Consider the following 25,097-nt stretch of genomic DNA (forward strand, 5'->3'; position numbering starts at 1 on the left):
ATATATATATATATATATATATATATATATATATATATGTATATATGGGCACGACCAATGCGGAACACCGTTTTGGAAGGCCACTCTTTTGTCAACTCCAGCAGAGCCATTTTTTGTTTACCCAGATTCAGGTCACATCACTAATCACCTGACTGTAACTATCTATATAATTTTGGACTGTTTATGAAAGGTGTGGACACATTAGCTTCGGGCTGAATGGGGTTATTTCTTGTTGTCATATTTGGTAACCACTATCTTTCACTTCCCGCGCTATTATCCTGGCTGTCAGTTTTTCCTCCTGTCCAAAAACCGACGTTAAACAAACACAACTGTCTGATTATGGCCCGAAGTGTCCGTTCCATTCGAAATGAAAACGTTTAAGATAACATAGCATAAATGGGAAAATATACAAGATAATAAAACATTGGATTAATATGTAAACATACTATATGTGAATGGATGCAGCTTTTGACGAGTGCTGTCTATGTTATAACAGCTACTAGGCAGAAAAGTTGGACTCCGATCCCTCCAGTGTACTTTCAATATTATTATTATGTTATGTTATTGGTAAACTCTGCGAATATGACATAGCATCGTTTCATTAAGTATCGGTTTATTGTAACGTCAGTAGACAAAGAATCAGTGACCCGAGTGCCGGTCAGTCTTAAGCTGGATTTTACCAGTACGCATTCTGCATGGACCAAAAATTTCAACTTCGCCATGTTTCGAGGTAACCTTGTGTAAAGAGTGGGCTCACAACTGTGGAGTTCCACAAGATTAAAAGCAACATTAAACAACAGGCGACAACCCGGAAAACGAGTACGGTTCCTATATTATATTATTGCATTTCAGGCGCGCCAGACTGTATAATTTGCTGTCCAAATCTTTCGTGCGACTCGGTGTCTTCTTTTCAAAGCACCTAATCAACGAAATAATTAGGCAGCCCCTGGGATTCCATTTTTCTGGGGAAAGCTGAAACATTTTTGATGGAAATTCGGTTTATGTGGAGTATTCAGCGAACGTGTTCTCAGTCTTTGGGGACGAAACTCCTGAGTAAGATGGGTTCGGTTGTTCAGTAAGTAATTCAGTTAGAGGAAGCATCCGTTGCTGTCACCTAAAGCGAGTGAGTCTCTGTCTGTCCCCATCGAAATAATGGGAACCTCGAGACGGTTGGTGTGATTTTGCATAAAAACGTGAAAGAGGGTTTTACTTGTGGAAAGTTTGAGTGTAGTTATTGCAGCATGTCTACGTTGCTTTCCCTCATTTAGATCTGACACGATATATGTGGTAGCAGCTAGGAGATGCCTGTGGATTCCATGCAGGGAGCATTTTTGGATGTGGAAATTTCAAAAGTTTGGCGGCAGTTTTTGCGCGGTCTCAATCACGTTAACCGTTTTTCGATCTTATTTTAGGCGCAGTGCTTAACGAAATCAATTTTGTGGTTGCACAACTCTGAAGTATCAATCTGAGTGACGAAGTTTCCACGGATTCCACGGATTCTCTGGGATTTCCATTTATTCACAGACCCGTATGTGTTAGGTGTCCTCACGGTACTGAGAGCGAAAGTATCTTGCACATTCTAGCTGCCTGGTATTCAGTTGTGTGTGATTATATCACTTTTAGTCGTCAGCTCGTTTTTTCAGCAATGCTGAGAAATTGTGCAGACAATTATGCCCGAAAGGGTCATTTGATTCGCCGGAAATCCGCAGATCGACCTACCGAAACACAACTACAAGTAAACGAGTCTTGCTTGGAAAAGCAAGTCACTCACAATGGTTCGAGAGTTGAGAAAGCAATCTTGTCTTTTGTAGAAGATTATATAGTATTTTCCAAGATAAGCACCGATCTCTAACAAATGGTGATCACAATTGGGGAGGCTGAAATATGAAGATGGCACTTGATCACACAGCTGGTGTTTATAGGTTTTCTTCGTATCTCAAGTAAAGAAATAAGGACGGACAGATTACAAAGCTGTTTCAAGGAGGAACCCACTTAATGTGGGTTTGTTTGAAACTAAAGTAAAATTTACAGTACAAGGTTACTTACCAGATCAACTGTACGGGAAAAATGATAGACAAGCCTGACCAAAGTAAAAAGGCCCTGGTAGGATACTCTGTGACGATCAGTTAAACTTTCAGTTCATTTCATAAAACCCAATGGCCGGTGAAAAATGGTATGAAACAAGCGGAGTTACTTACGAACCATCGAAGCAGGCCGTTAGACCAAATCCATGCAGCCCGCCACACAAATATTCAACGGTGCGACTTCTGCGGGAACTGAAACGTGACAAACCAAACAGCCATTGGGCCAAAAGAGTTTATTCCATGCCGGGCAGACACTCAAACGTGATTCTTATTTGAACCTCGAAGTATTAGTAAACCAGCCAGTCCACAAGACTGCCAACTCATACAGATGAAGAGAGAGAACGATCGAAATTAAGAGTCTACAAAATCCGCTTTGAACTTATTTCGAAAAACCCTAAAATCCTGTTTGGAGAGAATTTTCCCGGAGTTACTCTGTATTTGGCAACACCATTTAATGAGAGCTGAGTTAATCAATTTTGGCTGTTAAAGTTTTTGTCTTCTTAGGTAAGGAGCCAGCTATCAATCTTTCATATCATTTAGAAATCCCGAATTGGCACTACAAGCACAGTAGTGATTTCGTTGTTTCAGGTGCATGATTACATTATGTAAAACGTTATACTTACATGCTAGACAAATTTCCTTCTCACTGACCATATGATAGAAACAACACGAGGCTAACAGAGTGCGGGTGACATTTATCACTCCGAAGAAATCATTTTACTAGAAAAACAATCGCATCCCGGAAAATGAAGAGGCTAGATTTTTCAGTTTTTTGCATCCAGTGCAAAACAGTATTTTACAAAGCTTCATTCCTTTCGGTACACTTTTGTTACAATGACGAGTGATTATTGTGCCACAATTCTCCAATTTTTAACCTATTGGCAAACAGTCCAAGGAGACGAAAACCAATGTTACCAGCCGAAACGTAACTACGTGAATCCACCCAATCCATTCGACAGAGTTTCGGAGAATAGCAACCGGATATTTTCATTGTAACATTCGAATGTAAAAACGCAACTCAAGCGAGTTGGCGAGTTAAAAAAACATCCAGTTTCCTCCTATTTCTTTCTTGGTTTAATTTTGGCTTTTATTTAAGGCTTCCTTTAAATATCTACAACCAAAAAGGGACTGAATTCGTCTCCCAGACGGACAGCGAAAAATATTGCGGACAATGAAAGAATGCCACAGTTGACATGTTCACACTCTTATTTTATCTGAATAAGAGTTAAAATCTATTAAAGTTCTAAAATATTTATTATACAATAATGTTTTACAACATGGAAATATGCTATCCTCAATATCTGTGGGTTTCATTGTGCAGCGTCTAAATCTAAGAATAGGATCGCCCCTGCAACCCACATCCGCCCTGTGATTGTGTCAAACAATTTAAGCCCTGTCACATTGTATAATTAGTAACGCAAAGTGTGGGGAACAGTTCCGGCATCTGATGTGTTTGGTTATTGTACCCGGTCAGGAAATGACAGACTATGGCCGATTCGTAGGTAAACCAAAAGTCCGAAAAATTAGGTGGCTTCGCATTCCTTATCTAAATTGTACGGGGTATAATCTGACAGGTAAAAAGCCGCGTAAGTTTATTACTGTGGCATAGTGGCTTAAAAACTTTCGTTTTAGAGAGGTTTGGTAAAAATCCGTGGATTTATTGCTGGGCAACGGTTCGTTTTTGACACAAAAGCTTCGTCAGGCCAAGTGAGTAAGTAAGTAGTTTGATTGGGTTTAAAGGCAGTCAGGTAACCAGTCCGTGAGATTTCTTATGACTAGTGACTGGTGACTTGATCAGTGCTGGGTGTTCAGGCTGATGTTGTTGGTTAATGGAAGTGACTAAGATTTACGATAGATTGGTCAGGGGGAATTTGTCTCCATGATGAACCCGGATTTTTCGTCCTTGCTTTTTCATTCTAAACCACCTTCATGGATCGACTTCCGCTTGATAAGACTAGAAACTGTGGGTACAGAATAAAATTTAACGACTGTGCTAAGGTTTATATAGGCCAGCCAGCAAGGGAATCGCACACCAGAATCGATGAGCATAAGTGTTCCATTAAATGACCACCGAGAAACGCGGCTGAATACCAGGCGTTAGCCAAAGTTTCACCAATGCCAAGGCATGCTCTAGACACTAGGCACAGGATAGATCTAGAAAATGTGGATATCCTGAGACGAGGTTCAATATTCACTCCAGAGCGATTGATGGCCGAGGCGGTGGAAATCGCCAAGCATCCCAGCGTGAATAGAATAGAGAGGGTAGAACTTGCAAATGTGTGGAGAGCGGTCTTAGATCAGGTGAGATGACACGAGGTGGTGTGCTGTTATCAGCGAAATCGCCTGGGTCTAAAAGTACAAAAATCCAAGTAGCGTTAGATCCAATTAAGCACCCCACCCCCATCCCCAAACTAATTGTCCCAGCACCCTTGGACGAACAAAGGTGGATGAAATCTGTGAAAGACCCCAAGAGGAATTTTCCACTAAGGTGTCCTAGACTGAAAAAGCAAGGACGAAAAATCCGGGTTCATCATGGAGACAAATTCCCCCTAACCAATCTATCGTAAATCTTAGTCATTTCCATTAACCAACAAACAGGAACATCAGACTGAACACCCAGCACTGATCAAGTCACCAGTCACTAGTCATACGAAATCTCACGGACTGGTTACCTGACTGCCTTTAAACCCAATCAAACTACTTACTTACTCACTTGGCCTGACGAAGCTTTTGTGTCAAAAACGAATGGTTGCCCAGATTATATGCTGGGAGACTCTAAATCTGATATGGTACGTAATCAGAAATTTCGCTGCGCAATGTTAGCCGAATGTTTGTTTCCACTGAGAATATGTGTTCGCGAGCTACGTTGCAAAATCTCAAACCAGCACATTCTAAACACCGTGAATTCTCAACTGAAATTAACGCTTAAATTCCTCAGGATTTTATCGCGAAATTAAAACCTTCTTTGCTGGTTGATGTGATGACGTCAAATATAAAAGAAGGGAACGAAGATACTGGACGAAAATGTTAAAAGGCAACTTGGTGTAGATTCTCCGGCAGCTGAAGTATTTCATCCTGGTGTTTTGACAGTTATTCTGGTCAGTGTCAGCCGATTCATTCTTACTCTTCTTCCAGTGATCTGACGATAGTGATCTCAGCAGAACGGAGTTGCTTGCGGAACAGTTGTTTTTCGTGTGGACTATCTTCCCGACGCTGCCTCAGCAAGCTTTCATAGGTCATGTAAATATGTTTGGATAAACGTACGTTGTAAATAAGCTTGGTTTTATCTAGAGACTTTGTCCGATCAGCCTTTTGAATATACCTTCCGAATTATGTTAGGGCAGGCGCTGACATTGTGCTCAAGTAAAAATATTCTTTTGAAAAAGCAGATAACCGGCCGTACATGTGAGTATCTCTATCTAAGATAGCCATATCTCTACCACACACTACAAACACCAGAAGCAAGATGGCAAACGGCAAATTGGCGAACAGCTTGCAGAATGAGGCAACAAATTTTAAATCAACTGGAGCTTATCTAAGCGATTAACCAAAGGAATTAACCACTTTGATCGTAACATACCTTCATTCGTCTAATATTTGGACTTTTTTTCCTGTCCAAGCACACTGTCTTTAATCCAGACTAGATCATTTAAGTTTTCTTCTCTCCATGCTACAGTTACTACACGACCGACACATGGTACGCGGCTGTTTGCTTGAATGCATTTTTTGTGAGGCACACGCCAAACAACACCAGAAGTTCGTGCGTTCCACCAGTTGACCGAAAATACTGTAGAGCCAATTAAACCTAAAATCAGGGATTGTTTATCAAGGAAACTATCCTCAGCTTGTGGCTTTCTTTGGTGTTTGCGCATCATTCTAATGCACTCCACTGCATCAGTTTACCCAATAGAATTGTGCATACATTCACGTGGCTTACTCCTTATACTAGCCTACCCTGACTGTCTATCAATTTACCTAGTAAGGTTATCAAAAACTCTGATAATATATTTTCTTAAGGAGACCGGACATTGTACTTCTATCACCGTATACACAAGACAAATTGCCATCACCACAACTTTGTCTTGAAACGATACTGATGCTTATTTTGGTAAACATTCTAGTTGATTAAAGCATGCTGTAACGGAAGTCACATACCTATAAAGGAGTTATCACGGCTTGAATAACTGACGAAATTTTTGAAGCGAACAACTTCCCTACGGATAACAGGTTCTTCTTCCACCTAGGTATTACTACTTCTATCTTAAGGAGGATAACAGACTACCATCCGTCTCAGTATGGTTTCATTAAACAGCATTGAAACAGTGATGACTTTTTTGTAAGGTAACTGGTGTTTGCCACTTTCCAGATGAACATTTCAAATCAAGAGCAAAACAGAAGGAGTTTGAAAAAAATGAAGACTATTGCCATTTTTGGGGTCATCCCGATGCGGAGATATTTCTTATCTTTTGTACATAAAAATTAAGCAGTGATAAGTGATGTGTGCCAATATAGGATAACAGGATGGTATTCTTACACAACAACTTACTTTTTTGCGAGTTTTTAACCGAAAAAATATGTACCACCAACTCCTCCATCTGTTAACACGTGCTTCCAACATGTCAATCAGATAATTTTGCCAATCACTCCAAAGTGTTCAACATGAACACACACGATGAGATGGCACAAATGTTGATCAGCGGCTATCAAGTCTAATGAGGACCTCGTTTTGATCTTCGAATCGGAAGCGTCTCATATATGGAAACAATGTTTTGAAGCAAGCGTAATTACTTGTAGACGGTGACGTGGTAACAAAGAGTATGACAAGTTTCGTAAACATTTGTAACTTGGATCTGTTTTCAAAATCATCCACCATGATACTTCTGTTGTATCCAACGTGGTATGGTGGAGTACAGATTACTTGTTTGCCTCATATAACAAACGTCCGGGCTACAACCTCCAGTACTTCTGTGGTATCCGCTGGTACAGTAAAAGTGTAACTGGAATTTAGTGCTCGTTCTGTGTAATTTGGATCCACGAGAATTATTTTGTCAGAACAAGGAAAGGAACCTATACACAAGTTTGATATGAACGCAACAATGTAATTAGCTAAATCAAGGTTATTTCCTAATTGGTAATACTGGCTTTGTTGCTTAAGTGTCAGCTGATACGTAGCAAAACAGGGCATAACTGCAAAATGACCATTTGTGAAAAGACCTACCGATATCAGCCATTGGAACGCCAACGCATGCGAGATCCCAGACATTCTCCCATGTTACCCAAAATACTCCTTGCTAAGTTGAAAAATGTCCAATCCGAAAATAAACTTCAGAAAGTATACTATAATATAGATATTCAATAGCTTGCAACAATGAGCTTCGAAAAATGCGTTGAAGATCATTCGTAGGTTTATAATAGCTAGATCTTGATGAAGTAATCATAATGCTTGCATAAATCTTCCACCATTCATGAGACTGTTTAAGTCAAACGTGACTAGTGACACGCGACTGGATAAACCAGACTGATTTATGCCAAATGAAAATGGCAGAAAGAATGTCCCCAAAATTTAATAAACACAAAATTTCAAGTCCCGAGGCAAGCTTGTTCTTACAAAAATGTATTAACACTCTCAAGCAGAAAGAATACCTGGTGCTTCAAAATATTAATAAAATTCACTCAGTTTAAACCCTGTTTGGAGGACCCACTTCATTATTATGAATGGGGAGACCGATTTCTCTCATTATACAAAAAAATGTCGGTTCATTTGAACTTCCCGTCTTTCTATCACCAGATCAGAGATTATGAAAGCAAATTTCATTATTCTGATGAAGGGGTTGGATTTAAAGGGAAGAGAAACTAATTAATCATTTTACCACACAAATGATGGGATTGCCAAACTCCGATAATATGACTTTGTCCAGTCAGTAACAAAGGAAATACCTAAGTCTTACCGGAATTTGGTTTTATGCTGGTCTGCTTCTGCTTCCTACGGATATCATTATGGGTTCTCGACTGAGGTTAACTTCTTGGAGATTTGATGGCAATTGGCGAATTCTACTTCAGAGATCCTGTTCGTGTGGAGTGGGTTCGGGTTGTTTTGACCCAACAGTCCAGAAGTTAGGAAGTATTTCTATCCTACGAATTCCACAAGACCATTAAAGATTGCAGCAACGTAACTGCTGAAATTTTTTCATGTGGTTTTTGTTTGACTTGGAAAGCCAGTAGTTCATCGTGAGAGGCTTCAGATCGTTTGATGTTCGGAGAAAGTTAGTGTTTCCCTACGTTTCCTGCAAATCACTTCCATTAACAAAAATTAGACATTGTAATCTAGCATGGTAAATTTCAATTGCACTAGCGTTTGCTCAACGGACGACTCAGTTGGTCACAAGTCTTCTGTTACACAGGACGAATGGTTGTCCAACACCCTTCTAAAGCATGGATTTTTAACTACACTCTGTAATCGTTCTAGTCAGTAGATGAAATTTGTATCCCATCTAAAAATACTTCCCTGAGGACATCCCTAGTTACAACAGAGAGCAGTGTATGTGAGTATCTTGGGGACAGCGAAAACACAAGGCTTGTTTTATGCATGAATCGGCGATCACACATAAAATGGGGACTATATTTGCCCAGAGTTAAACTGTGACTTCCTTAGTATTTGGAAACTGTGACAGTCTACCAACATGACGACCTTGTTAACTGACCTGGACTTTTGTGCTGTGCAGAATCAGGTCAAGTTATTCGATGGATCGCTTCCAGATGCATGGTGGAAGCATAGATTTTGCCTCCGCAGGACTGCCAGATTTACCATGACAGAAGGTTAGACAATCAAAAAATTCACAGATAAAGGTTCAAAAGGTAAGTTAACAGCCGAACTCGGATAAATGCATGGTGACTCCTGGAAAAGTGGCACTAATACGGTAACTTAGGGGGAAACTGAGTCAATATGCAGGCGTACGGAAAATTCCGAGTATTCTCACGATCTAGTGGAAAGACACTCTGAAAGACCTCTCGCCACGTTTCAGTGGTTTCATTGATGCGGGAGTGACAAAATAAAACTGTAAGCTTGAGGGCAAGAAAAAGTAGAAATTTTCCTTGATAGGCTTGATGATCACCTGGTGTGCCACTGTTCACAAAACAAGGAGGAAAATAATCGCATATGGTTACTAACTGAATTATCGCTATTGAATGTCGACTAAGTGTCAGTTACCCATGGTGCCTGGTACCCAGGATGCCTGAATAGTATGTGAGTATGAATAGCAATTGAGCTTAAGTTAAACGCGCTAGGGTGACAGGAGTATGCGGTGGGGCCAGGCTCACAAAAAAAGGATTTTCAAGTTAATCAATGAAAATTGTCGGAACGGAAGCAAACTTAGCCATTCGGAAAAAAATTCGAAGTGTACCAAATTCGTACTCACAATAAATCAAAAAGTGTTTCTCGAAAAGTCGCTGAACCATTGATCAGCCATATCTGGGCAACTCAGTTCTAGAAAAAACGTTGGTAAATCATAACTGTAGCTTACACAGAGCAGAAAACCAGTCGGTCGTGTAAGGAATTGCACTTGAAGTGAATATGTCTACTTAAAAGATGGCAGAAGCGCTTCATCTCAAAACCCATTGAATGATAATTTCCTGAAGGATTAAAATATTGCAGACAAAGTAAACTATTTCCATTCACCTGGAAAACCAGCCTTTTTGCAAAGCGTTTAAGATGCCTGGTAACTTGGTGTGTCCGATGTTTACTAAATCGTCGTTGAGATGTCCGAACAAATACTGAGCTACCCTATCAAGGTAAGCCGTTTTTTAGTATAAAAAACTCATTGTATATGGCACTCTGTCTGAGCCAACAGTGCACAAAATTTCGTTTTTTTACTCTAAACATAGTTGAACCAGTATTCATGTAAGCGGTATACCCCTAAAATCAGTGTCTAACGCCAAACATGAGGTACGAAAATGAAACTTTTCCGGAAAAGCTGAACCAAATTCCTTCCTCGCGTCAGTGTTTGGGGCCGTCCTGCGAAAAATTGTAGAATGTCATGCAACATGTGGTTTTATAACCAACGTGTGTTTCCGTTCGTCGTAACCGATAAAGAAAGAACAATCGCCAACGCTTCTGAAGTTACATAGGTTAGCGTTAGCTGTATCATCGCATGCCAAGCACGCGTTTAAGCCTCTTAAAATCCAAAGTTTAATGCCGAAAAGAAGTCACATTCTTATCGGTCATGAGGCATTAACTTGTGCCATATATTCTCCCCAAAGTGGCTGTTTGTTTGATTTAGTGTAACGACATTGAAACGGCCATCCTTTTGCTTCTTCAAGTCCATCTAAATATTTAAAAAATCCGCATTCGTTGTCATTCATAAGGTCACACTCATCATGCAGCGCACTGTCTGGAAAGACGTCTTATGAGGAAAATAAAAAAACATTTACAAAAACTCCAACGGGAGAATTCACACATGCTTCTGAGCGCAGTTTGTTCGGTTGTCAAAATATCAGACTACGTTTTTGTGCCTCGGTAAAAATGGGAGTGAAACCATGTTGCCAAACCCCGAAAAATTCAACTCAAAATGGAAATCAAATTCGCTTCATGTCGTGGTCGCGTTTCAGACCAAACGTTTATTTGCATCTGTTGGAAAGTGGAGGCTTAAAAGCCGTTTTCAATATTCCCATTGATGAAAAAATCGATTGGGTGTATTTTTGAAGTGTTCGTGAAATGTTGGACAAAAAGCGTCCCATGTTTGATGGTGCACACGTGCAGCCACAGGAGGATCATGGAAATAGCTTGCACTTTCAAGAGTTTTGTGAAGACACTTGCTTCACTAAGCAAATCTAAGTTATGAATCTATATTTTACATATAATGCCAGCGAATCTTTGAATAAAAAAGATGATGCGGAAATTTTCAGGGGGTTTATGTGACTATCATGATCCCTGAAATCAACTGTCAGATGGAACTGGCTGTAACAGCACATTAGTTGAACTTCTTACCAGTTATAGTTGGCGCTACACGCAGGACAATATCACGCGGAGTAACCGTCACGTTATCACCTGGAAGACAACGAATCCCGTCGTTCAAAAGGTCTCATAACATAACCAAAACGTCTGCTTCATAGAAGTGTGTAATTGTTTTACCGGGAACCGACAGACAGGAGCGTTTTGCACCTGTAAGATACTAAAATCAGCAATTAACAAAAAACATTCTGGCCACGATTGACTCAACCTCAGAGTGTATGTTTTGGTGGTTCGTCAAAACACAAGGGAACTCCAAAAGAATGACGCCTCAGAAAAAGTGTAGTTCACCGCTTGCATAGCATTTACCTTATTTCCCTACATTCATGGATCAGTTNGCAAGTTAATAATCCGTTTCTCATATAGCGTAAGCAGTTCATTTTTGCTGACAATTGAATGCCGCAGATTCAATGGAATAGGCGTACAACTCCCAGTTTTAAGTTTCTAGTCGCCGCATTTCTATTAAAATGATCCCAATTTTTTGGGGGGAGCAATACATACAGATTGTTTGATCTAATATAAAAAATCGACCTTGGATGTTGGTCAGCTTTTGGAAAATAAGAGCCAGAAAAGCACTCAGCCGTCATCGAACTAGATGACACGTGAACCCAACTGATACTAGTGCTAAAGAAACAGTAATTTCGGTAAACTTCTCGGTTCGTCCTATTTGAGTACTATCAGACTTGTGTAACTCACCAAGCTAGCAGGAGATGAGAATCTGGAACCCAACCACCTGGTAGTTTAGAGAAAAAAAGTTTGGCCGGACGCTAGTGTGATTTACTCATCCTACAACCAGCTGTAGCATCACCAATCTGATGTTCAGAAAATCCACACCGCGCAGTCGAGTGCTTACAGGCACCCTAAGTGACGACTCTTCAGATGGAAGATTCACTTCTAGATTAGCTTTTTTTGCCTCTTATCTACTTAGATGTGTCTAAAATTTAGGGTTTTTAGGACTTTTTAGCCTTTCGACTACCACTTCAGTCCTCGTGGGTTCGAATCTCGGGAAATTCGTGCATCTCACGTTACTCACGTTCCCCAATTTGGATAAGGCAGCTGTCCTCTGGGCTGAAGAACAACTTTCCTCCTAAAAGCTATCGGAAACTACCTTTGCCATCGTGGCAAAGCCAAGTTGGTCTGACGAGATGTTCGATAGTTTCTTCTGCACTACGTTGAAACTCTATAACCGCCATTACCCAACTAACGGCAATTTTGTGTGTGATCACTGTACCGCAAAACATTTTATTTTTCTCTACAAACCCGTGTTTGATGAGTGTTTATGCCGATGCAAATGCCCGGTCCCCTGGGCACATGAGACAATTTCTGCAAATTCCCTTCAGGAATACTGTTAGTTGATGGAAATTTTATGTTTCTCATGTCTTTCTTCAGCTCCGGAGCACCTTCAAGGCATTTTGATCATGTTTCTCTCTGTCAAATTCGCCATATTCCCAAGGCAAACAAGACGGGAGATGTTTTTTTAATCGCCTTTATATAAAAGAAAATTTGTGGCAACAGAAGCAAGGCTCTAAATGATTGCTTTTAGAAAAATCTCTCAGGAGTTGTGTCAAGCAGTTGAGTTAGTAGCAGGTCTGAGTCTGCTTGGCCTATTTTGAAACCGATATGTGTGTAGTCCCTTCATGAAAAAGATGGCACGTACACTGGCATGAAATAATCTGCAAAAAGTATTTTTCAAATTCCTCAATGGCATTACTTCCACTATATCCATAAAAGATCTGCTGGCCGACGCACACCTCAAATTAGCAGGCGCTCCGGTTGGTGCGAAATATTATTTCAAGTATTTGCAGACTGGTTCCTGCAATTTTACACAGACGGACTGGCCGCTTTCGGCCAGGTGGAAAAATGCGCATAAGTATCAACTTATCGAGTTTAGATGCAGGTTACGTTTTAAACGATGATAAAGTAAACACACAAGTATTATCTAATGAGTATCCAGTCGGTCACTTGGTTCGACCTAACAGAAACAATGCTTGAGAGAAAATCAGCCTACTAGGTGCCGACCAATAGCAAAACCGTTATTGTCGACCAATCAAGATTTCCCAAATAGCCGTGCCAAATAGCAGTAACGGTAGCCGACCGAACGACTGTATTCAGCCTCAAAAATCTCTTTACTTGGCAAAACAAGTGGACCCGAGTTTCCGTTGTTACGATGAGATGATGACACATTTACCACCGATGGCTGCAAGTTACCAACCGTCTTGTTGGAAAATTCACCAATTTGGTACCCGATAATGTCCAAACACAAGGGGCTCACCGCACCACAGAATACATTTCTAGACACGATTGTAAAGCAATGGGATGACAAACGTAAGTCGACTACCATTTTCATAGCGCGTTTTAATAAAAATATTCAGTTTACATCAGCATTCTTAGTTTTTACATTTTGTGAACTCAAATGCTGCGCATCACACAGCGCCCTAACGCCGGCACTTCGCAAGTAATCTGATTCACCCTTCCACTTGATACATCACGGTCACGCATCCAGTTGTAAAGACTACGCTAGATTTGCGTTTTTTAATTTTATTTCGGATATTCCTGAATGTCTATCGTGAATGAAGGAACCTTATGGTGCGTGGCTGCTTCTTGTAGTGGCATGCGCACGCAGTCAGTCCGAAAATTGACACAACGAAGATTCTTGAATATCAAAATGCCTGGGTCATCCAATGACAGAACAGTTACACGTGGTTCAACAAGACAGTGCCTTGTAATTCATCATATATCACGAGCCATAAGGGTATTTTTCAACCTACCCAAATGAGACATTCGTTCACTGATCGACTGCCAGAATGAAAGTGACCCGATTGTTGTTAATCAGGGTGAAAGACTTCACGCTGGCTTATTGTTCACATGGTCAGGTTTCTAACACTTTGTGCGGGACGGATAATTAAAGATAGGGGGTTTATGTTAGTTTCCAAACATTCCACTGTGGTTAAAAGGGTTTCTCTTTTGATTTTGAAAGATTGATTTTGTTATAGAAAAATGGGTGTTTAGTGGACCTTAGCTTCGCTTAATACAGCCCGTCCATTTTAGCAGACCAAGTTGAGATTTCGTCTACTGACTACTTGACGCGACTGGATTCGCTCGACTGGGTTGAAAAACAGGCCCATGTTCGTGAGATTTTATTTGCTTGCTAGATGTCTAAATTGATGACTCGGTAACTGGGCTGTTTTTTTATTGAGGAAACAGCTGGTAGGCACTTCCCCTCTGGTTAGTGTCAACGACATTTGAGCCATGTCGGCTTCTAATAAAGGTGTTTTCATGACCGCATCCTTCAGAAAAATTTGCCTTTGAATTCGTGATGACTGGTTTTAAATGCAAAACAAGAAAGCAGTCCATTGATGTGCTTGGAACGTTAAACAAATTGTCTGCACCATGATAATTCGATTATAATGCGAGAAATCTCAGAGTAACTTAGCATTAAGAGTGGTTAACATTTAATTAACTAGAATTCTAATGGCTGCACAAATATGAATGCTTCTAAAGCCCCGGCAATTATATTATGCATGCCAAATGTGCACACTGTTTAATTTCATAACGGACGTAGGTTGAAAATGATTTGTTGTTGTTTCGCCGGTATCATACGCCATAAGAAACGGTTCTTCTGCGTGGTAGAAAAAATACAGAACCTAAGACTACGCAGATTGATTTCTTGACATTATCACCCATAACTGTTTATCAATAAGGCCCAGTTTAACTTGAAGTGAATCGGTGGAGTATACTATGGGCGTGCTGGTCCGGACTGTCACCTAGAGTGATTGCTTCAGTACGAATATAACTTTCATCCTTGTAAAAACAGCTTTTCTTATGTATACAACGTTAGCCGGATCTCGTAAATTCCTGAAACCGATGGATAGTAGTAGAGACAGCTGGCCCTCTACCTTTCGGTCATCTGTCTCAGAATGTTACTCTCGGAAACAAAACCAAGCTAATTATACTCAAGGATGCGGTTTCCAATGATTTGATTAAGCTTTGTCTGTAACCCAGATTTCTTCGCGCTCTTCGTCTCTGATAGATGAGCAGAGACTCCGATGCATTAGTCGAAATGTTAGCCTGGACAAATTTTGAGCCACAGTAAACATAAGTAAATGTATCACATTTGCTAACCGCGAGCATCACATGACATCCGAATACTCCAGACAAAATATTCCGGCATGCAAAATTGGACAGGGTAAACACAGGTAGCCACGTTGATTCTGAAATTTGATACATTAAATTCCATAATATGGTTGTAGTTGCAGTTTATTCATCGACCGTTTTTGCTTTACATCGATATGGTTTCCACCAGCTCCGATTCGCTCAACTAGTAGACCTATCCATATTGCGCGACATGCGACAACGAGCAGTTAGGAAGGATTGATTTGCTGTGTTAATTAATTTATTGAGTGGCGTCAAAATGCCGCCAGATGTATGTCGCGCGGACGAGAAACCACATTGCTAACTGATGGCAAATGCCGTTTCAGTGAACCATTGACTTAACTGCCAGTTGGACAACGTGATTCAAACAAAGGGATTCCTGGTTCACCAAATTCGACGGGTCGGGAAATTATTGCAGGTTGTCAAAACACGAAATCGATATGTATTCCAAAAACAGAGTAATTCTAAGCTACCATGGCACATGTCAGACATCTGGCTATTAACTGTGAACCCATCAAATGACCAAAGTGAACAAGGGTTTTTATGGCTCCGCAATTTTCAGTATCATCACCTTCACGGTAAGTCGCCCAGGTGTGGAACCAAATCGGCTCATGGTGAGGTGAATGTTCTCCACTATTTTGATTAGCCTCGTTGAGCAACCAGACGTCTTGGTAATACACCTATATCAATAATATTCTGAATATGCTGTGGCGCAATAACCATCCAGTACCAATCATTTTTGGAAAAGCACCTTGCCAGTCGTAAGCTGGACGGAACCGAAAAAGCAACGCCATCAACATTTAAACCGAAGGCTAACAAATGAGCCCTATCCTGATCTTGAAATGTGCATAGTGCTCACAAATGACAGCGCCATCAACAGACACTTGGTGAGGACCCCATCTCCTTAGGTGAGAAAGCTAACCTTGTTCACCAAATCTATTACTTATGTAGGAGGGAGAACCAGAAAGACTTACGTTTTCCATCCTGAAACCCCCCATACTTGTCCTGCATGTTCTGCTCAGACCCAACCATTTCACAAAAGCCTGGCAATTCATGCGGAACGGTATCGTGCGGATGCTTTTAAAATTCGCGCAGCTTGAATGCGTCAATTGAAACGGCAGTCACTTCATTCCCGTCGTACTTATACATGCCAACTAATGGGGTAACCAGCCATCCATGGTTTACACTCGCACAGCTTAAGCAACCAAACTCCCTACTGAAGTGTGACCGCACATCGGTACGTAAAATTAAAACCATTTTTCTTTTGCCGTTCGTAAGTCTAATTATTTTGCCTAGACGAAGAGCTTCTTGGGTAATAGGCACTTTGATTCTTTAGAGCCGCAATGTTCCCCCATTAGATATGTCAAACAGAGTGTACAGTGAGTTTCAGCTCATTCTGTACTAGATCCCATGCGGATGTTCTAAGATACACCCCCTATGGAAACATTGATGCATACTGTAACAGGCACCAATAAGGCGCAAGACCTAATCCGCTCCTTGAAATTAGCAGTTCTAGAGAATACAAGATCCTACTTGCATTGGCCAATCCCCTTCTTTCTTCGTTGAGCTATAGTCTGACGTGAGATCAAACAAAGAGCACTAAGGTTTATATTAGAAAGTTAGGTACCCACTTCGTGCACATTTATCTGCAACACAATCGACTCAATAATTTTATTACCACTATTCTTAAGTTGCATCCAACGACAGTCGTTACCGCATGTGAAGTAGCGGTTTACTTAGTTAGGGCGCCAAGATGGTGCATGACCAAATCAAGTTTCAAGAAGTGAGCGAGATATGAAAGGGTCACTTCCAATAGATCCAAGTACAATGAAGTGTCTATTTTTGGAATATATATTGATTTCGGTCTCAGCTGAGTGAAAATTCCCAACGCGCTACCCGCGTGGTTAGCCTCTATGCTGAGAGTGACTTTACAAATTTTGTTTTACCTGAGAAAGTTTGGTTTACGGGCTGTAATACGCGCTCAGGAGGATACCACGGAATAGCTAGATGTGCCAGCATTATTTGGGTCCATCATATCTCAGTATTTGCTAACTGTATTTTTCTTGCCGGCGCTGCACAATGAATTGTCTAAACCGTAGACGATTATGCAAGCATACCCTATTTTAGGTGTTTTTCGCAAATGTATGCTTTCTTTTAGCTCCGAATAAACATTGTGTTAACGACACAATGCAGTGTGCTTTGCAACAAAAAAACCTTTGGTAGATCAGTGTAAAATATGTTCAAGGAACTGGAGGTTTTGTCTCAAAGTCAATTATATACGTGATCATAGGATTGCGCAAGATGTACGAGGCCAAGCTCCCAGAAGAAATCCAAAAAGTCTTGTTTAGATAGAATCAATTACGATGTAAGGCTTACATTCATCTATTCGACTGAATGGCAATAAATCAGTTTCTCGAAGCATTCTACTTGGCACAGGTTAAGCCGAACTGTCACACCTTTGAGTGACATTTTAGTCTGTTCCTAACAACGGGCCACAAGTTCGCCAATTTGAGCACTTCCACTTTAGAAGAAACGCTCGAAAAAACCACTCGACAAAGGAAAGCATGTTTTCCACAAAAAGGCTTGACAACTCAGTCCATTTGTTTGTAAGAAAAACGTTCTCACAGTGTCTAGTTGAACCAGTCTGATCAACCGCTAGCATCAGGTCGATAGTCTGAAAATATCAACAGATGTTTGAAGCTGCTTTTCCTACTTAAAATCTCTGTAACTCCAATGTGTTGACAAATTGAAATTCCGTTAAATGAAACCAGGTGAGGAAAACAAAGCTATTATGGTGGTCGTTGGCTTGTTCGCTGAGCTGGGCAATTTGATTGCAAACGTTTCATCGCCAACCGANCAGTGCGTTATGTGGGGCCGAAGAAGTCGGTGGGTTGGTGGTTGTGCGGTGAGTAATTTGTGCGCAGCAAAACTCTGAAGCGAATAGTAGACTGCATTTTCAATTCTTCCCAAGAATCGTGCTTGTATACTTTTACAGGTTGACTAAAACGCTTTGTTCTGCAATCATATTTTTATGGAAAACTTGATTCTAAATATCTAAATATAAACTATTCAATTTGGCAGCACCCTCGGATGTAGACGTAGCAAGCCGCGGTCCACCATTGTTCAGAATAAGCACCTTTAATCTAAAAATCATTTGGTTTTGCGAAAAACTGTCATTTTTCACGAATTTCTGGGACCATCTGCACTTTGATGAGAGGACAAACACAGGATTGCGACTAACACCACTCGTCACTAACACAGTAGTGGCGAGAATCTCCCTCTCGAAAACAAAAATTTCGGAAACGAAGCACTAAGAAAGCAATTCATAGATGTATCGCAAAAGCACCCAATTTGTCCAGAAATAGTGATTATTTATATATGGACTATTTATTATTTATGGACTAATAATGAGTTTGCTGAAAATTCCTCAGTAGCTCATGATGGGTTTCGCCCTTCTTCGGGCTCATCGAGTCCTTTCTGTCTTGTTTGCTTAATTCGGTTTCCAGTACACATTACCAATTAAACCATCAACTACAAGGAATTCCACAACCAACTCCATGAGTTTAGAGAGTCGCGATCGCAATAACCAAGGCTAGCAGAAAATGCTGCCAGACTGATGGTATTCTGGAACTCATATTTCGGTAAACTGGCTTCAAGTGAATATGTTGTTCCCTCAGATTCCAGGTGTGAATTTTTACAACTGATACTCATCTGCAAAAACGACATATCATCTTGTGAGACGATTGACTACTCCCGGTTGTAGGAGGTAGGACATCTGCACAACTTACCTGAGTAATTATTTATATTTACGTGGCAAAGCATTTTAAGAGGATTTCAAAGTACAAACATGCTTTTTTGGGAACTCCATCCGTTTGAAAACTAATTTTGTCCAATCGTAGACTCCACTGTACAGCCAGTTGAATCTATCTTTTATAATATTTTTTCAACAAACCTACCTCACGTTTCAGCAACGATTCAGTTGAGTCTTCAGTTAAAAGTAAATTACATCAGTGTATTTTGCGAATTTCGTCTAACTTGAGTTCGCGTAGGATAACTGATCGGCAGATATTCCTTTCTGATAAGCCTTGCGAAGGACGAAACCGCTCGTGAGATCTCGAAGAATTTTCAGATGCCTGATGAGTAGTTGCTTCAAACGGATGCCCCTGTGTTTCGGTTAAAGCGTGTGAACAGGTGATTAAATAACAGAAAACTTCCTCAAAACTAATTTGCAAGCACGCATGTACGTCTTGAGCTGAATATATGGAACCTCATAAACTACGCGAGACAATTTTTTGCATTCTTCAAAAAGTGTTGAATTCTAGCAATTTTTTATTAAAAAATCTGAGATTTCTGGAATGCAGACTAGTCAGAAATGTAGTACGAAAATCAATTTTCCAAACGCGGGTCTTCGGTTTTGGTATACCACTATGTGACTCGTGAGATCGCTTTGCGTCGTACATAGCCGAGTATCCTGAAGTCGTATGCTAAACTCTGTTTTTTGCGAGGCTACTTCAGATGCGCCAGGTCTGACTTGACACAAAAAATACTCGCGTTGCACAAAGTTTTACTCATAAATGTAAGTCCAGCTTAACCTCTACGAGTCACCTTTCAACGGTGGTGACAGTTGTGCGAAATATTAGGTAACATATGACGGCACTCATTCCTAATCTGAACAACCGGTCGTCGCGTTGCAGTTTTACTCATAAATGTAAGTCCAGCTTAACCTCTACGAGTCACCTTTCAACGGTGGTGACAGTTGTGCGAAATATTAGGTAGGTTATGACGGCACTCATTCCCAATCTGAACAACCGGTCAATCACTCAACAAATGAGCATTTTCCTTTGTCGTAATCATTGCTGCGTTTCGAGGCATTTTTGGTCAAACTCAATCACAAGCTGCTTTGGAAAGTAAATCAATAGGGAAAACGGCACAATAGTTGTTCGATATTTAGGACATCAGCGTCGACACAGACATGATTGCCACAACCAGCCTACGGGCTGTCACGAAACACGCTCGTGATTCTAAAATAAGACTGTTTAGGTAAATTCAAGTAAGTACACACAATCTGTATACAGGAAGATGTTTATGAAAAGACGGGCGAGTTTTCTTCTTGTAAGGAAGGAGGTGATATATCAGTTCAATTATTCGAAGTTACCTACGGAGCAAACAAACTTGAATGTAGTGATGCTAATCAGACTTTATGGAAACCGGTCATCAAAATGCACGAACACTGCGTGTCAGCTAGTGGCTTGACCCCATGTATTTGCTCCAGTTCACGTACACAAGAGGACCACAGTATATCTTGGGTGACATCCAAATACTCAACGATGCAATAAATAAAAAAAGCGGAAGTTAGAAGAGAAATCACCTGATGACCACATAACCGTAGACTCGGTCTTTTCAACCTCCGTAGAGAAAAGAATTGAGCGATTACTGGTTTGTCAGCCACCTGAGAAATGAAACCAGGTTACAATAACCAACTAGCCAATAAGGCCAATTAGATAGGAGGAACAGAAATGTCACAGCATTCAACCAAACAACCAGACGCAAGGAAACGTGACCACAACGCAAACCGGATTCTATTTTGCCCAATGAGATTAGGTCAATTTCACTTCATGGAAAAAACGCAACCAGACTCAAAACCTTATTCATCCTTAGCGACTACATGGCATTCTTTTACAAAACTCATATTTCTTACGGTCTTGCAGACGTAACAAGGTGCGTCACATAGTTCTGTCAATAACTTGCAGTTTTTTGTAAGCAGTGTTATCGCCATTTACAACAACTGAATCAGCAAGTAAATTTTGCCAAAAAGTAGTACCTCAAACCGCAGATACGCATCATCTACCATACCTTGTGCATACACAGCGCGTTTGTGGTCACTAAAATGGCATTTTTCACGCCAGAAACAGTAACTGAAGAGTAAATAAGCATGCTTTTGTAGAACATATTTTGGACCAGCTGAATAGCTTTGGGAAAAATCCCTTGCCAACAGCTATATGTTATTTGTTCTGCGTTTTTAGCTCCACCGAAATTCTGTGGCTTTGAAAGAGGTATAGTCGGCATTTCCTGAACTAGAACTTGAACACATGCTTCGTCCTTCGTAAGATTCGTCGTCTGTATGTCGTACCGCGGGTGTATACATATACGCCAGTACTTGGCCAGCTGGCGCTTTCGGCGTATGAACAAAACCCACAAATATCTAACAGAAATACTAGTATGGGATATTACCTTTGGTCGGCGGAGTGGCCTCCGATCGGCAAATGCTTTGCAATCCAAGATGCTGGGTTTCTTGTTAGAGACCGACCATTAACTACACATTGTCTTACGAGGCGCATCAGATGTTTTGTGATAATTTCTGTGATTCCTTGAGACGTAGGACCGTTTTGACCCAAGGGAGCTTCTGGTACTTGCTATTCTCAAGCTTTGCAACACATATTTGGTCATGCCATTTGGTTTTCGACACGAATCCATGGCAGCAACTTCTGATTTCGTGACGGTTCATGATTGCTGCGTTTGACCAAGAGAATTGTTAAGGTGGATCGTCTTGGACAGTGTACTAGTGAACTGTTACAAGAAACGGCTAGCAACAACAAGGATTGAGGCCAATTTCTCCCGAAGCTGGGAGTAGTAGACTTTCGGCGCAAGAAACTACAGTACGTATTAGGGACCCGAAGTTTAAAAGTGTAAAAGTGCCCCGTTGATTAACGTTGCTATTTGACCAAGTGTAATAATTGTTCTTCTCCATTTGCCCTCACGCAATAGACAATTTAAACCCAAAAATCTAATGGGTTGAAAAGTAACTTTTCAAGTGAGCACGTATTAATCATTACGCTTGGAACAAGACCGAAAAACAAAAGCTTCACAATATTTGGATACCTGAAAAAAACTACATTTAGATCCATTATCTGCAGTTGAAAAAAATTAAAAAGAAAATGAACGGGAGAAGACCATATTAGAATCGCTTCATATCGCCCATTTCAACTCACGTTTCCAACTCAAATATTCTCCAATAAATAGTGATCACTTTGATTAATTTCCAGTTCCCCTTGCGCCAAAAGTACGGGGCAGGTGACTTTGACCAGATTAGACATCGATTAGTCTCGTGCAAGGTTATCGCTTTAGCGACAAAACCGACCAAAAGATTTGCCCATTTAGCGAACAGTCAAACAAGCCCTCGTCTAAATCCGAACGGATTTACCTGTCACGTGATAGCCGCTAACGTAGCGCATGAGATATGTACCCACTGTCCAGTGCTTGGCTTCCCGTCATCTAGCGCCAGAACTTCCGAAAATCCTTTTGCTTAATGCAACATCAGATGGCGCTAAATGCATGTTCGTATTGTTGCCTCCAACATTCACAATATGCTTGGCCGCCTCACTGAACAGCGACGTGGCACGCCTTGATAGCACATGCATAAATCAGCATCCTTACAACTGATCTGCGAGTGCTGTCGGCCTTTCATCTACCTTCCAAATAAGCCAATGTGTCTGCAACCGGATTTGTCAGTATGCCTGCATTGTAGAAGCCTATTCACGTAGCTAGTCTTCTCCAGCACACACCTTTCTTTGGATTCTTCAAAATCTTCCAACACCCCAACGACTCCTAATTTTTTGTAAGCACCCTGTCATAAAAGTGCTGACCCATTTTTTCTCGGAATGTAATTACGTGTGAATCTGAGACTTTAGTTTATCCCTGGTTGAAAGAACGGTCCTAGACTCCATCCACTCTCTCCTGTTGTCAGATACTTCACAACATCCTTTGTTTAGTTGCTGTGCTTTTCACATAATAACTCTCTGGATTGCGTCACATAAGTCTGCTTACGAAGGCCGGCAGGCTTAGTTTTCTTTCTGCGTGCTTTGAATAGATCAAATGCTGACAGCTGGTTAGACAGGTTCTTCGTTACCAGGAGGTCTGCTAGCTTCCTATCATAGTTGAAACATTTAATCATTTAGGCTGAAACAAAGTGAATGAATATTCGCTTGACTGCTTACAATAATCCAAGACTGCCGAAATGCCTCACAAGAGCGTACTTGGTCCATTCTTTCTGGAGAACAACCTAGCCAAGAAATTTTCGATTCCAAATTTTGCCCTTCGGCAGTATCAGTTGCGTTGCTTCTCTCCGGACAATCCATCTTGCCAACTACCGACGGTGACTTTTTGTCCCTTTTGCGTTCTAAAGACCAGAACTGTTATCCAAATGGAAGATGGATTTGTCCGTCCTCACCAAATCTAATTTGATTTTTCGGTGTCCTAACAAATTTGGTTATGCAAAACACCCTCACGTTCCGTCCCTCCGGCTAGCCAATATTCCTTTTTAGCACTGCATTATACCAATTTGCTATCAGGCCTGCTCACTTACATTGTTTCTTAATTCCAAACCAAATGGGGTATTCAAAGTTTTTAATCATTTTCAGCACGTGGCAGCGGCCAGTTTATTTCGTTCCGTACCGATTTTTAGTCAGTCAGAGTGATTGACCAGATTGTGACTTACTTTTCGTGTAACTGAACGCTATTACAGTGACGGTTCCTTGCTAAAATATTGATCCTATTCACCCGAAGTCAACACACTGTACCTCGGTGGTTTGCATGTTAATTCATATCTTGCAACTTTGTTTTACTTTGTGCAGCCAGTTCAAGTAATGCTCACTCAAACAGATTACTAAAGTGGCACAAAATCTGCTCACACGTGGTAAACAAAATGTACATGCATTAATGTCCGCACCCTACTGGATTTTCACAGATGCAGTGGAAAGGTAGAGCTGATTTTAGTACCAACAAGACGCAGGTGATTTGAAGGTGATATTAGCCAAGACAAAACTTGAAACCTCTGAATAGCGCAGGAAAATTTAACAGTCATTTTAGTTTGCGTCCACAAGCGACATAATTTGTTCCGGTTGGTTTATAACCGATGTGATGAAAGTACCCAATAAAGATAAGGCGCCGCACATGTGAACAGTGTCCAAATGCCCATTTCTGGTGTTTCAAGGCACATTATTCAACGAAATTCCCCTTTTTCTATTCGATTCCGAAGCTACCAAGGAAACTAGATGTCGTATGAGCGAAAATAGCCAGAACAAGATCTCGATGAATGTGATGACTAATACTTTCAAATCCACCTGCACAGGGCTGCGTGCTGACAATAATGATGCTGGTTCCTGATAGGATTCGGGTTTTTGACAGGATAGCTTGCGCTTATTGTATGTTGAGTAAGTAGCTATTGATCTGCTCGCCGGGCTTGACAGCTGAGTCGCAAATTTCTCGTCACCAAACCAGGAGACATCATCAGTGAGTGGTTGGGTGGGTTCTTCCTTTTTACCGTTAAAGCGAATGTCCGATTGGAAGATATAACATAGAGAGATACCAAGCAATCTTCAAACGCTATGCAAACTAGTTCAAATTAACAAGTAGGGTTCACTCTATTGCTCATTATTAGTGTCTCCTAGTATGGAGACAAGCGGGTACAATTCAGTCACCAAGCTCTGTGAACAGATCGATAGCCAATCGGCCAAATCGTGCTAACAATATTTCACCATATTATCATGACGCGGTTTGTTTCGCTTACAACAATTTGTAATTCACAATAACATCAAGAAGAAATCCATCCTACCGTTTAAAGTATGTTGTGGGCTTGGAAGCTCCAGTGTTTAAAACGCGAACTTGCCGACACAAAGGCTTGTGCTTCTGGGCCAACCCTCGCCTCTATATTGACCCGGGTTTGACCTGAAAAAACTTCAACATCCCTACTTCTTGTGAGTTTCAATACAACTATGAACGGAAGCCCTGTTATAACACAGTGTTTGTTTTATTATCAGTTTTTGTAACCCTCAGTATATTTTTATCCACCTAGCACAGAT

The sequence above is a fragment of the Opisthorchis viverrini genome, assembly GCF_000715545.1.
Source record: "Opisthorchis viverrini unplaced genomic scaffold opera_v5_176, whole genome shotgun sequence".
In the NCBI taxonomy this organism is placed as follows: Eukaryota; Metazoa; Platyhelminthes; class Trematoda; order Opisthorchiida; family Opisthorchiidae; genus Opisthorchis; species Opisthorchis viverrini.